The sequence below is a fragment of the Phacochoerus africanus genome, chromosome 4, assembly GCF_016906955.1.
Source record: "Phacochoerus africanus isolate WHEZ1 chromosome 4, ROS_Pafr_v1, whole genome shotgun sequence".
Classification (NCBI taxonomy): Eukaryota; Metazoa; Chordata; class Mammalia; order Artiodactyla; family Suidae; genus Phacochoerus; species Phacochoerus africanus.
This window is the reverse complement of record NC_062547.1, coordinates 23,133,554-23,139,922: the sequence shown is the minus strand read 5'-3', so window position 1 is coordinate 23,139,922 and position 6,369 is coordinate 23,133,554.

Sequence of the window (6,369 nt, the reverse complement as noted above, 5' to 3'; positions counted from 1 at the left end):
ATCAGTAATAACAACTGCTTGCCATTCATGTGGTGGTCAGTTCAAGGCCATATGAACATCTTTCTGCAATATGAATTAAAGTTTTGCATTTGTTTGGTATTAAGCTAAATTAAAACATCCCTAAATCTTCAAAGAAATTTGTAGCAAAACCAATAATTAAAATTTAAATATTTGAGGGGAAAAAAACCCCATCTTTTTCTTTTTGAATATGGTTACCTGGAGATCATAATTCAATGCACGATACTTAAATAGGCCCTAGAATATTCTGCTTTTGGAACTTCACATTCAAAAAGTTGATTATCTTCCCCTCCGGGCACAGAATCCCAGCAAAAATACGAGTCCAGACACATTTGTAAAATTCTTAAAATGGTGAATCTTCTATTTGTGAGATTGTCAATGAAAATCAAATTCATTCTAGTTTTGCTGCCACACCTCAAACTGTAAAAATTATGGTTACTGTATGTTCGTTAAGACGGAAAAGGCATTAAATTTGTACAATAAGATATTTTAAGAGAGACACACTCACTTAACTTTCATTACAGTGTATTGTACTAATTGTTCTATTTTACTATTAGTTGTTGTTCATCTCTTAGTGTCTCTATTTTCTAAGTTAAATTTTATCATAGTTAAGCATGTATAGAAAAAAAATAGTATATATAGGATTCCAGACTACCCACAATGTCAGGCATCTACTTTGGGTATTGGAACCTATCTGTTTTGATTAAGGGGAACTCCTCTATATTCTCAGAGTCCTTTGTATTGGTTCATTTTCACCTACATTACTCTAATTCAGGCCTATATAATATCTTTACTTTGTCATTATAATATTCTCCTCTCTGATCCACCACCTACTCTCTCCAAGGCAACATCCTGCAAACAGATTAATCTTCCTAAATTATAGATCTGACAGTACCTTGCTCAAATACTTACCAACTCTTCAATTCCTACCCCCAAATAAGAACGAATTTCTTGTCTTTTTTTTTTTCTTTTTGCCATTTCTTGGGCTGCTCCCGCGGCATATGGAGGTTCCCAGGCTAGGGGTCTAATCAGAGCTGCAGCCACCGGCCCACGCCAGAGCCACAGCAATGCAGGATCCGAGCCGCGTCTGCAACCTACACCACAGCTCACGGCAACGCCGGATCGTTAACCCACTGAGCAAGGGCAGGGACCGAACCCGCAACCTCATGGTTCCTAGTCAGATTCGTTAACCACTGCGCCACGACGGGAACTCCTGAATTTCTTGTCTTTACATTGTTTCCCCAAGACATTGTTGAACTCCTTTTCCAACAGCATCTTCCAGATGTTGCTTAACACAGAGACCAACCTGCGGCAAAAAAAACCCTTAACTTTCCAACATGAGTGCTTTTGCTCACAATGCATTCTCTCTCTGGAGTGTTTTCCCTCAACTCTTTTGCCTTTAAAAATTCTGCCTATGAATCGCACACATGAATCTCTTTGTTCACACATCCCTATTTTTCTTATGATGTTGTATCCTGGAGTTCCTGTTGATAGCTCAGTAGGTTAAGAACCTGATACAGTGTTTGTAAAGATGTGGGCTCAATCACTGACCTCACTCAGTGGGTTAAAAATCCGGTTTTGCTGTAAGCTTCAGTGTAGTTTGCAGGAGCAACTCAGATATGGTGTTTCTGTGGCTGTGGTGTAGGCTGCAGCTGCAGCTCCAATTCAACCCTTAGCCCAGGAACTTCCATATGCTGCAGGTACAGTCCTAAGAAGAAAAAAAAAAAAGTTGTATCCTACCTCTATTGAATATGCGTGACCTTTTATTAGAATTTTCTTACACACTCATGCCACTCCAATAAGGGCCAGAGGGACTGTGCTTCATTCATATCTGTGTCCTTCTAGGCTTCTTGCACAGGGTACTTCAGTGAATGAGCACCCATTACACACACGTGGAAACAAGTAAGCTAAAGCCAGAAATGTGAACAAGAAGATGCCTAAAAATTTCTAAAAATTAGTGGTTTCTAAATTTTTAAATGTTCATTTTTATAACTTTTTTTTTAACTCTAACCTGAAAATCCTGAAAGATGTAATTTCTTCACAAGGGAGACCAAATATATTGAAATTCAGTTACTCAAATATTAGGAATAACCCAAGTTTCTTAGATCTAGAAAAATACGTTTCTGTATGAGCACAGTAAACAGCAAGATAGAGCCATAGATCTTAAACCAAATCTTTAGTTTGAAGAGTGATGAGTATAAATGTTCTGGAGAGCTATCGACAACTACTGTAATGGCATATGAAAATATCTGTTCGTCACATGGTTGATGATAAATGACAGGTGTCACTAACATTTCTATGATTTATCACCTGAATTATAGATAATAAATACTAGGCTCTTTTCTTACACTCGTAGCCAAAAACTATTAAATAAATAATGCTTCTGTTACAAGTTAATGGGAAAAAAAGCACAGGCTTCTCAATCCTCTAACACTGCAATTGCATCTCTGTTACAGAATTTATATACAGTAATGTCACCCCCAAGCAAATATACATATTTTTAAAAATCTTAGCATTTTTGTGCAATGTCTTCTGAGACAGCCCAAGTCATTCTAAATTGTCTCCAGGCCATAGATTTGCCTCAATATCCCAAATTGACAAATAATGACTCCTAAGGGAAGAAAATCCCATAATACTTACATCACATCTGCAAAGACTCTATTACAAATAAGGTCACATTCTGAGGATCCGGGTCAACGTAAGTTTTAGGGGACATGATTTAGCCCATCATAATGAGGAAAATAAAAATCTTCCCAAGAGATACTTTCTCCTAAATTTGCTACCAATAGAAGACTGGGAAGTCAGGCTCTTGTATAAAATAAGAATAATGATAGCTGGCATTATTTAAAGTGGGCCCTAAATCTGTTTTTTTTTTTTTTGTCTTTTTGCCATTTCTTGGGCCGCTCCCGCGGCATATGGAGGTTCTCAGGCCAGGGGTCAAATTGGAGCTATAGCCGCCAGCCTACACCACACCCACAGCAACGCAGAGCTGCATCTGCAACCTACACCACAGCTCAGGGCAACGCCAGATTGTCAACCCACTGAGCAAGGGCAGGGACCGAACCCTCAACCTCATGGTCCCCAGTCGGATTCGTTAACCACTGCGCCACGATGGGAACTCCATGGGCCCTAAATCTGATGGGTAGTGTCCTTATAAAGAGGAAAAAGCATACAAAGACACAAAGAGAAACAAATACCATGGGAAGATGGAGGCAGAGATTGCAGCGATGCAGCTGCTAACAAGGACACCAAAGATTGTTTAGAAACAACCAGAACCTAGGACGCAGGAGTTTTCCCATGTTCCTCAGAGGGAGTGTGGCACCCAGAGGTACTTTGATTTTGGACCTCTCACCAGCAAAAATGTGAAAGAATAAATTCCTCTTGTTTTAAGCCACTCAGTTTGTGGTAATTTGCTCCTTTAGCCCTAGGGAATAAATACATTATCTAACATTCCACTGAAATTCTATTTTCAAGGGTCATGGACAATCATATTTAATTCTTCTTTGACATTTTTAAAGAAAAGCTAAATATCCCAGGTATTAATAATTCAAATTCTTCACACCAACCCTGATCCCCCTTTTCTCTCTTCATATGCATATATTTGTTTCTTTTAAAGTATACAACAGTGGATACAATATTTGGCAGTATAGGCAAATAAAGCTGGATTTGAATTCCAGTTTCACCTCTTATTATCTGAGTCACTGAGTAAGGGAGTTCACACCTCTTGGGAGCTCTCATCGTGGCTCAGCGGAAACGAATCTGACTAGCATCCATGAGGTCGCAGATTCAATCCCTGGCCTTGCTCAGTGGGTTAAGAATCTGTCATTGCCGTGAGCTGTGATGTAGGTTGCAGGCACAGTTCAGATTGGGTGTGGCTGCGGTTGTGCTGTAGGCCGGTGGCTACAGCTCCAATTTGACTCCTAGCCTGGGAACCCCCATATGCTGCAGGTGTGGCCCTAAAAGACAAAAAGAAAGAAAAAAAAACACACAAAACTTTAAGCCTCAGCTTTTTATTAACAAAATTGACCCATGACAAGAGCTACCTCTTAAGGTTCTTGTGGGAATTGAAAAAGATAATGCATGTAAAATTCCTCTCGGTTAATGGTATGTTATAGTTATATGATAGACAATGATAGTTGTCATTGATGTTGTTTTGAATTTTGTAATATAATTATTACTACATATCATTATTGTCTTGTGGGGAAGGCATTAACTTCTCTCTTTCAAAGTCCATGCTGTCCCCTAAAATTTAGAATATCCATCAGTACTATTCTTCTTCTTGAGGCAAGGGAGAAAATTATTTCCCATAGGCTGGAAATTGGTTTATTTTGTTGAAGAGATGGAGACGTTCTCTGTTATTTAGCTGAGTCTAGCTAACCTTTTAAAGGCTTATTTTCACTCATCCTACAGGACTGTTTCAGATCAGCTGGTAGTTTTCTCCCATATCTCCCGCATTCAGGGCCCCAGGCTGACCCAGTAGTTACTGTCTCTATGGCAGAGGGTAAGGAAGCTTCCTTTAAGAAATGACACTTTTTGTCACATGCCATTGGCTAAAGCTGTATCTAACTCCATTGGGGCAGAAAAGTGCAATTTTACCACGTGCCTGAAACAAACAACAAGGAAATGTACATGGCAGACATTCCCGGGACGACCACAGTGCCACTGCTATTGGCCCATGGATTTTATTGGGCAAGTGTAATGTCAGCATTTGCTGCTCTCCTCCATAGAGGAAGGGTGCCTGCACAGTGCCTATCTCTGCAAGGGGAGTCCTATATTTTTGTCTACTGGCTCTGCCTTTGCCTGAGTGAGAAGCTCAATTCAGGAAAGGGCTGAAGCTTAAGGTTTATCATCTAATTCAGCTTTATAAATAATAAAACATATATTTTAATCCCTATGTAATTCCAAATTCCGTTTCTCCACTTAAAAAAAAATCTGACAGAAAAACAATGACGAATAATAAATCGGATCCATCAAAAGCCCCATTATTTGCCTGTGGCCATTCCACCCTGAACATGCCTGGTCTCGTCAAAAGCCCTAACACTTAAAGGCACACATAATTCTGTGGCAAATTTTGGCCAAAAATTCATAACTGGAATTTACTCATGAGAAAACATCAAATCTAAACATGAGGGAGTTCCCACCGTGGCACAGTGGGTTAAAAATCTGACTGCAGTGGTTCTAGCTGCCACAGAGGCAAGGGTTCACAGCCTATCACAGCGCTTAAAGGATCTGATGCTCTGTAGTCAAAGCTGCAGTGCAGTTTCAATCCTTGGCCCAGGAAATTCCCTATGTTGCAGGGTCAACCATAAGAACAAAACAAATTGAAACATTTTACAGGAGGTCCAAACCTCCTAATGCTGATTTCCAAGGCCTGTATAACCTGTTCCTTCTCTAGGCTCCTTTCTTGCTACTTTCCATATTGCAAAGACACTCTGCACCAGCACGCCTCTGACTGGAGCCGAACCCCCTGCTCGGGCGAAGTCCCAGCCACTCTGATGGCATCAATGAATAAAATTTTGCTGGAGATGTTTGCAATCCTATTGGCGGTCCAGTTTTCCTTTCTGAGTTCCAGACCATGTTTTCAAATGTTTCCTGGTCTTCTTCAACTTAATATTTCCCGGTTCTTCAAATTCAAAGAGACCCTAAAGAGTTGCCACCTTTTTCTACTGTCTAACACTATTCTTTCTTTTGTTTCTAAAGCAGTTAATGGAACTACATTGCAGTAATATCTCCAAGTTATAAACTAAGTTTCAACAATTTTTTTTTTGCTTTCTCTTGTACACCTAAAATGTATCCAACACCATATCTTGTTAAAGACCCAACTAACAACCACTGGATTCTGTCTGCTACGACTCCAGTGCCCTGAGTGAGCACCATCTTATCTCTGCCTGTGGTTCTCTAAATAATTTTCTCCAGTCTTATCTGTCCCCATTAGGTGTGAGAAGTCTTTCCTGTGTACTTTTCCTAACACAGACATCAGCATCCCCCACTAGACCACATCTCAATGGTTTTCACAATTTTATCTGCGTGCTTTGTATATGCTAGAGTATATAATCATTACTTTTTGTAATTATTGTTCAAAATGTGTAAAGTATTGGTGAAAATTAAAAGTGAATATTTTGTTAGCCATGACAAAAATGTATAAAAGATAGTCCTATGATACAGAAAAAAAAGTCTATTTTACAAGGAATAGATCTAAAACCAATGTCTTATAAGCTGATTTATGCTGACAAAAAAATTGAGAATAAAACAAAAGGAAGGAACTGGAGTCTTGATTTGCACGTACATGTAGTTTCCAGTTGCCTAAAATTCATGTAATTCTTGACCTTCACAAAACCAAAACTGGACTTG